This window comes from Ceratotherium simum, chromosome X (assembly GCF_057802395.1).
Source record: "Ceratotherium simum simum isolate JZ-2026a chromosome X, ASM5780239v1, whole genome shotgun sequence".
Taxonomy (NCBI): Eukaryota; Metazoa; Chordata; class Mammalia; order Perissodactyla; family Rhinocerotidae; genus Ceratotherium; species Ceratotherium simum.
The window spans coordinates 71,113,795-71,122,988 of NC_141940.1; the positions used below are offsets into that span (position 1 = coordinate 71,113,795).

The 9,194-nt window shown below is 39.7% G+C and overlaps 2 pseudogenes; both read left to right on the forward strand.

Moving 5' to 3' along the window:
- Positions 1-1,128: 1,128 nt before the first annotated feature.
- On the forward strand, positions 1,129-1,882 carry LOC101396074 (RNA-binding protein 3 pseudogene; annotated as a pseudogene).
- Positions 1,883-4,625: 2,743 nt separating this feature from the next.
- Positions 4,626-8,873, forward strand: LOC147911885 (uncharacterized protein C9orf40 pseudogene; annotated as a pseudogene).
- The last annotated feature ends 321 nt before the right edge of the window (positions 8,874-9,194 follow it).

Sequence of the window (9,194 nt, forward strand, 5' to 3'; positions counted from 1 at the left end):
GTAAGAAAGAAATAATATTTCTCTAAGCCATTGATTTGTTGATTCTCATTCTTATAGTAGCCCATTCTTCTTCTCATAACTAAAAACAACTGGATGCAGCTCCACAATCTTTCTTTACATAGCATTTCAGGTAGCTGCTACTAATAATTTAGAGTTGGCATGCAAGATAAAATTTATTTACCATCCTAGCACTACGGAATAAATTATCAAGAGCAGATCCTATTTTGAAAGCAGACTGTGAAGAAGCTGGAGAACAAAAGGCCCTCAGTCTCTGAGAAGAAGGGAAAAGAGATTAAAAGAGATTGGGATGATACAGACCAACCTTACCTTCTTTATAACCTTCCCTTAGGCCTGCTCTATGGTTCACAGTATAAGTGGGAAAGACAGCTCAGAGATTTAGGACTTTCAGTTCCAGGCTAGTGGCCAGAGGGGAAAGAGAATATCTTACCTGAAATAGGTCCCTTTGATGGCAATGCTAGGGAGAAAGAACACAGCAAGTGAAAAAACAAAAGTATCATGTAGCACCAGCTCAGGAAGAGATAGGCAGGTCTTGCAAAAAGGTCAAGGTGAGTTCTAAGAGTTTGTCCTGTTAATCTTTTAAAAACTTTGGAAAATAAGAATTGGCACTAGTTCATGCACTACAGTACCAAATCTACAGAAAACCTGTGAGTGAACCACATGGAAACAAGATAATGGGTTTAAAAGAAATGGAACATACTCTGTTTATCTTGTTTAGTCCCTTTGTGTTTGGTTTTCACAGTGCTCCAGAGTGGATATTACCCAAGGTGAGGATAATTTGAGGACCACTTTGTTATGTAGTAGGGTTTAGCTAGAAAATATATGGGTTGAAGGCATGTCATCGTGTACCCCATATTTGTGAAAATGAAAAGTAGGAAGTGGTAAACATTGTTAGGGCCAGGGCTCCACCAGGATTGTGGATAAAGAGGAATGCAAATTTTATACTTTCTGCCCAAAGATTGTTTCACCATTGGCAGTGATATTTATTACTAAAAACAGCAATCACAGTCACAGATAATCGTGGGATCAAAGTCAACATGAGGATATGTTATAATTTTGCCAGACTTAACACTCACTCTTCCCAGTCTGTCCGCTCCTCGGCGGTAGCTGTCCTTTCGGCCCTTTTACGCATTAATTTCCAGGACTCGAATTCACTGCCATGTCCTCTGAAGAGGGGAAGCTCTTCATGGGAGGGCTCAACTTCAACACCGATGAGCAGGCTCTGGAAGACCACTTCAGCAGCTTTGGGCCTATTTCTGAGGTGGTCGTTGTCAAGGACCGGGAGACTCAGCGATCCCGGGGTTTTGGCTTCATCACCTTCACCAATCCAGAGCATGCCTCAGATGCCATGAGAGCCATGAATGGAGAGTCCCTGGATGGTCGCCAGATCCGTGTGGACCATGCAGGCAAGTCGGCCCGCGGAACCAGAGGGGGTGCCTTTGGGGCCCATGGGCGTGGTCGCGGCTACTCCAGAGGTGGTGGGGACCAGGGCTATGGGAGTGGCAGATATGACAGTCGACCTGGAGGATATGGCTATGGCTATGGAAGGTCCAGAGACTATGGTGGCAGAAACCAGGGTGGTTATGACCGCTACTCAGGAGGAAATTACAGAGACAATTACGACAACTGAGATGAGGCATGCACACCTAATTGTAGATACACAAGGAATAAAACTTCTGATCCAGGATCGTCCTTCCAAATGGCTGTATTTATAAAAATTTTTGGAGCTGCACTGAAACAGCTGTTATAGTACATCAACTTCTGTTTTTGAATTGAGCTCCCAAGGTGGCTTGTTAAAGACCTTTTAGAAAGCTCCATGTGTTTTTTACAATTTTTCTCCCATTTAAAGACAAATTCTGGAATATTTGTAGAATCTGGATGTTTTTCCTTTTACCGGTTTTTTAGTTTTGGGCTCTCAGGATTATTGTTCTGGCAAAAAATGTTTGGCCAGACTGATTTTTTAAAAAAAAATAATGTGCGTTTAGGGACATTTTAAAAACCTGTACACAATGTATATCATGGTTAGGAAGCAATTTCTGAGTGTAACTATAAGAGATGAACATGATACTTAGATGTGTTTTTTACTCAAGATCACTGCCCTGATTATATAGAAGTTTCTTAAAAAAAAAACAAAAAAAAAACCACTCACTCTTTTGGTGTGCTGACAGTCCCTAATGAAGACACAAGCCATCAATCTAAAACAAGGGTTGGTCATCACAACCAGATTCCATATTTACATGATGTCTGGCTTCATATATATATAAAACCTGTCCAACCAGTGGCAGTGTTGGCATTCCGACAGTCAGGTATTTCTTCTATAACTCCATTTACCTTTGATTTGAATTTCACTTCCAGCATTATCACTTTTAGTTTCTTTCTTGAACTTTCATCTTAATTGGCCAATTCCCTCTTTCATTAAACATTTTTGTTAAATGTCACGTGGGTTTATCACTGAGAAACAGGCAACACAAACACATGCTTTGCTCTCTGCACATGTATTGAATGGATGCTCAGTGACCAAGCACCAAAAGACTAAAAAAAATGATGTCATTGATCATTGATCATGATGTACATCTGTTATTACATAGATATTTATGTACTGAATAGCTAACAGTGAAGTTTATACTTTATTCAATTACAGACAGTCAATATACCATGGTAAATGAAATGTGAACTGTATTGTTGGGAGACTGGTATTTAACTAAACCATGGTATCTGAAATCCATGCATTCTGGAACTGTGTAAAGTGAGAACTACCTGTGTTTTTACTACTTGCCTTGAATATTGACCATTTTATTATGCATGTGGATATATACGCGAAATTGTGTCTGTTTTTTAATAGTGAGATGTCAATTATAAGCTCTCATATGTTTACTATTTTAAAGTAGATCTTTTGTAGAGTATAATTACATGTAGATTTTAATAGATGGCTCTATTTACATTGCACTAACTGACACATACTGGATATCTGATAAGTGAAAGAAAAAAGGCTATCTGGCTAGTTTAGGCATGCCAAGGCCAATGTCTGAAAGGCAGAAGTCTGAGCTTTGTAGATCCAGAAACTCAGTTAACACTAAAACATTGTTTACCAGACCTTCTGGGATTGATTCATTTTATTCAAAATAGCAAGAAGGAAATGGAAAAGCCAAATAAACATTTTGAATTGCTTGTCAGAAATTTAATCATAAATTGGGGGAAAATTGTCATGGTGGGTTTCTAGTACATTCTTTCCCAGATAGGAAACTCAACCTTACTTTTAGTTGATCATTTGGTGGGCTTGAACCAATAACAGGAGTTACAGGGTTTTACCTTCAAAGAGAAAGTGACCTCATGTTCCCATTGACTAGGGCCTCTTAAAAGGCAGTATGTCTAATATTTAGAATCAAATATTCTAGGGCATCAGAGCCCAATATGGTAGCCACTAGCGATGTATGGCTATCGAGTACTTAAAATGCAGTTAATCTAAATTGAGATGTGTTGTAAGTGTAAAATACACATTGGATTTATTTAAAAAATAATGTAAAAATATAAATAATCTTTATAGTGATCACGTGTTGAAATGATATTATTTGGATGTATTGGTTTAAATAAAATATATTCTTAAAATAAAAAAACAAAACAAAACTGCGGTTGGAAAACTATGGCTCACCACCTCTTTTTGTGTGGCCCACAAGCTAAGAATGGTTTTTACATTTATTAGTTCTTGAAAAAAATAAAAAAGGATAATATTTCATTGCATGTGAAAATTACATGAAATTCAAATTTCAGTTTCCATAAATAAAATTTATTGGTAAGCAGCCATGCACATTTGTTTATGTATTGTCTATGGCAGCTTTTGTGCTACAATGTCACTACTAACTAGTTGTGACAGAGGGTATATGGACTGCAAAGCCTATTCTAGTCATTCTCAAGCAGGAGCGTTTTTGCCCCGTAGGGGATATTTGGCAATATTTGGAAAATTTTTTGTTTGTCATAACTGAGGCTTTGTGCTACTGGCACTTAGTGGGTGGAAGCTAGGGATGCTGCTAAATATCCTACAGCGCACAGGAAAGCCCACCACAACAAAGAATTATCTGGCCCCAAATTTCAATACTGCTGAAGTTGAGAAACCCTGGCCTAATCTTTTTACTCCTTGGCTGTTTACAGAAAAAGTTGTCCAATCCTTGGTCTACAAACAAATCATTAAGTTTATAGATATGGAAGCAGAGGCATGGTACTGATTTGCTGACTAATGGGTATATGTTACTTTAGAGAATTTAGCTGTGTTATAGTCATATACCCAATATTATATCTAATGAAAATGAGAAAAAGGAGCTCAGATAAATGGTCAGTTTGTCTGCAAGGTACCCAGTTTAAAACGGGCCACATATTTTCTTATTTTATCCAATTATATTTGAATAATCATATCCTCTTGAAAGGGTAAAAAATTGCCAAGAAGCAACATCTTTGGGGAGTATGAGTAGGCTTTACTTCTGTTGACCCTTCTAATAAAGTTGAGGCTGACTTACCTTGGGGATGGAGCATAAGTGGCACTGATGAAACTGAAAAGAAAGAGTGGAGAAAATATGATATTAAATGCCCAGTGATTGGGAAAGGTGGAGGGCCTGATGAAGGTGCAAATTGTAGCTGTTGCTGAAAAGCCTTCTGTGCTGGAGAGTGAAGCTGCTTGGGTGGTGGTGGAGGTGGTGATGGTGTGGCAGTAGTAGCTGCTGAGGAGGTTGTTGCTAGTTTTCATGATCCCCAAGACCCTTTAAAAAGAGGAGGTGGGTGGAATATGAGAAGAAAGATGGTCCAAAGGAAGCATGCAACTGTCCATAAGTTTATGATTCTTATACTCAAAAGATCATCACAGAATCTTTTTGTACTTTTTTGGGGTTGGGGAGTGTCCTGATGACCTGCTAAGGTGTTAGCCACTAGAGACACTATTCAAAAAAGGTAATCTTTGTATTTACATAGTTTGGCTGAGGAGAGAGCTTAAAACACATTAGTTTAGCTGAGAAAAGAGACAGTTGAAAAAATGCTAACTTTATAAATTATCTAGTTGAAGCTCCTTATTTTAAAGGGGGAGACCTTGAGGTCTGAGAGTTTAAATTAGTTACTTGAAATTGGAGATAATTTGTACAAAGCCAGAAGTAGGACTCAGACCTATTAAATACCTGTCTGGTCACCATGTTGCCATCCTTCTTTACCTTCCCTCTGACTTCTGTATATAATTCCTAGGAATAAAATAAATAGCCTGGGAAATCCACACTCTGGGTTCTCAGTTCTGGAGTCATAAATGATTATAACTGTAAATATTTAAAAAGGAGGGTTTGGGATCTATAAAGGAGTTCTCTGCTCTGTAAAAGCTATGGAATAAAAATGGTATAGGAAATGAACCTTGAAAATGAACAAAAAGAAAAGAACAAAGATATAGAGGAACTTGAGGATTGCTTTGGGGAGGATAAGAACAAAAGTAGAGTTAAGTGGTATCAAACATATGTAAAGACAGGCCTGAGGTAGTTACCTGGCTGGGGTTCTTCACAGCATGTTTGGAGTCTTCCATTCTCCTAATAAATTCTGTTTCTCCACCGATCACATAAGTTGTTCTACTTAATTTCCTTATACCAAACTAGATATGTTTCTCACTGTGTAATTGCACATTCATTTGTGGGATCATTTGATTAATGTGTGTCCTCCTCCCTCTCCAGACTGGAAGCTTCCTGAAGACAGGGGCCAACGTCTATTTTTAACCACCTTTGTATCTCCATTATCTGGCACATTCAGTCTCTCAATACATATTTTTTGCCTGAATGAATGAATAACCCATCAATTCAGCCCAAGGTGATATCTAGGTTCCTGGTTTGATTAGAATTGCAATTCATAATCTACATGTTCTCCCTCCATACCTTTCCATTCCTAGCCTAAAAACCCCTTTTCTTACCTTCATCCCCGCAGAAGAGATGCCTCACAGGGAAGTTCTTCAGAGACTTCACATCTTCACTTCTTTACTACTTCATTCCTCAATCTACTATAATTAGCCTACCACCCCCAAAACTCCACTGCAAGAGCTTTGGCAAAAGTCACCAATAATCCCCCTATCTAGTAGACTCTATGCTCATATGAATTTATGTAGACATGCAAAAGACCTGGAATATCCATAACAAACTTCAAATAGAATAACAAATGTGGAACACTTTACCTGACTTTAAAACTAACTATAAACCTAAGTAATCAATCACTTTGATACTCATGGTCAGACAAACAAACATCAATTGAACTCAATGGAACAGAATGGTAAGTTCAGGAATAGACCAATACAATTTGTCAATGGTACCAAAGAAATTAAACAGGAAAAAGAAAGTCTTCATCAAATGGTGCTGGAACAATTGGATATGCAAATACAAAAAGTACCTTGATCCCCACATTACATCGCACACAACAATTAATTTGAGATTGCTTATTATCTAAACATAAAAGCTAAAAATAAAAGCTAAAATAAAAGCCCCTGGTAGAAAATATAGGAGACTATATTCCTAATCTTAGAGGAACAAGGACTTCACAGGACTCAAAAAGCACTAATCATAAAAGAAAATATTGGTGAATTGGACTTCACCAGAATTAAAATCTTATTCATCAAAATATATCATTAAGAATGTAAACAGGTAAACTACAGGCTGAGGGGAAACATTTGGAATATGTATATCTGAGAAAGGACGGTTTCAAAAATATATAAAGAACACATACAAATCAATAATAAAAGGATAAGTCAATACAGAAAAACTGGCAGAGTAGGGAACGCTAAAAGTATGTCCTTCTACAAAATCAAAAATTAAGCTGGCACAAACTGTCAGAATTAACTTTTTAAGAACTCTGGAATCTAACCAAACGCTTACAGGAGAGAGACATCAGAAAGATGGCAGACTAGGAAGTTCCAGGCCCTCATTCCCCCACAGAAACATTAAATAAACATTTATAAGACTGACTAAAATAACTTTATAGGAGCTCTGGAAATCAGTCGAACATCTACAGCAATCATGCAAATACTTAATCAAGAAAAAGCCATGTTTAAAATGTCAGGAAATTTAGTGGAAACTTTACTTGCCCTTCCTCCATCCCTGCCCAGTATGGCACAGTGCAGTTGAGAGAAGCAGTGGTTTGATCCTCAGTTACTTTTTGTGAAGTAGAGAGAGCTGGGTGGACTGAATTTGCTATCTTCTAACCTGTCTGTGCACTGTATGAAGGAATGATATCTGTGATGCTTAACTCAGAGTTCAAAGTGCCCAAAGCAGCTTGGATCTCAGGCTAAGGGAAGGAATAGGAAGCTGAGGGCATGGCTAGTGAAAACCCACCAGATGCCTGGATGCAAGAGATTACTGATTGAAGATTACAGTATAACAGCTAAGGCCCAGCGTAGAAACAGCGGTGAGCCTCTTAGGGAAATGAAGACATTTAAAAGCAACCATGTATACACCTCCTGATTTCAAAACATACTACAAAACTACAGTAATCAAGAGTGTGGTACCAGCATAAAGATAGACACATAGACCAAGGGAATGGGATAGAGAGCCCAGAAACATAAAGCCTTCCATCTAGGAGCAAATGATTTTCCAAAAGGGTGCCAAAACCATTCAATGGGGAAAGGACATTTTTCCAACAAATGGTGTTGGGAAAACTGGATATCCACATGCAAAAGAATGAAACTGGACTCAACACCATACATGAAAGCTAATTTAAAATGGATCAAAGACCTAAACATAAGAGCTAAAATTATAAAACTTTCAGAAGAAAATATAGGGGGAAACCTTCATGACATTGGATTTGGAAATGACTTCTTGAATATGATATCAAAAGCATAGACAACAGAAGAAAAAAATGGATAAATTGACTACATTACATGAAATAAAGAGCGTTTGTGCATCAAAGGACACCAACAACAGAGTAAAGAGGCAACCCATCGAGTGGGAGAAAATATATGCAGAGCATATAGCTTAGAAGGGGCTAGTATTGAGAATATATAAAGAACTCCTACAACTCAAAAGCAAAGCCAAAAAACAAACCAATGAAACAATGAGGGCACCTCAGCGGTGAAGGCAGCACACAACGCTGCGCCGTCTTGGCCGCCCCGCCCCGCCCCGCCCCTCCCCTTCTGCCCTTTCCACCTTCCTGCCACCGCCTCTCCTCGACTGAGTCCTCGTCTTACCTCGCCAGCTCGGCTCTGGCCCTTGAACCCCGCAGCTAGGCATCCCGCATTAGGTGGGCTCCACTCAAGCCTCCTGGGCCAATGGCAAGCGGCGCGCTGCCCAGCCGCTGACCTTACACATGTTTTAGAAGAGGCTCCTGTTCTGCTGCTTTCCCGAGGAGCCACGGCCGCCTCTGCTACCGCTCTGGATCCTGCCTCTGAGGGGCCCTGCATCTCGGGCAGCCCCTCGGCGTCCCGGAGCTGCCCCCAAAGCGCAAAATTGATGTGGGGGTTATGACTGAGTCTTGGGCTTCCCTCAGCAAGCGCTGCGACGGTGGAGACATGTGCGCTCCAGGTGGCACAGAGCGTGAGGGCCGTGTCCTCCAGATGGGCGAGCCGCTGCTCCTGCAGCCACCCATGCGGCCCTGCCTCGTAGGGGAGCAGCCGCGTAGGTGCTCGGATCTCAACGGGTGGTGGCGACAACAGAATGGGTTGCTCAGAGCCCCCACGGGGAGATGGGGGGCCTGCACCGTGACAGCTCAATGAATTTTCGCAGTATAATACCTTTCGGTACTGGAGGAATCTTTTACCACTTATTGATCTGGCAGACATTGAAGATGTAAATAAAGACAACCTGACAGAAGCAACGCTTCAGGGCAATAATGAAGTGGTTGAGATTGACATGGAGTCCTGATAGAAGGAGCTGAAGAAATGGGTTTTTCTGAATTTGAGGAGACATCTCTAAATGAATTTTTGTATTCTTAAGGAAAAAAGTTATTTTCTATAGTTCATGTGATAGCATTCCCAAACCTGTAAAATGAGGAAAAGTTGCTTTGAAGACAAATCCTTGCAGTCACTACTGAACGGTCCAGCAGAGATTCGTCAAGGATATAGTGTAGTTACAGGGGAAGTATTTTATGTATACATTCTTAAACAAATGATGAAAGAGATTGAATAGGCAATTCTTCTATAAAGTTATACAAATTTCCAATAAGCCAATGAAAAGGTGCTCAAC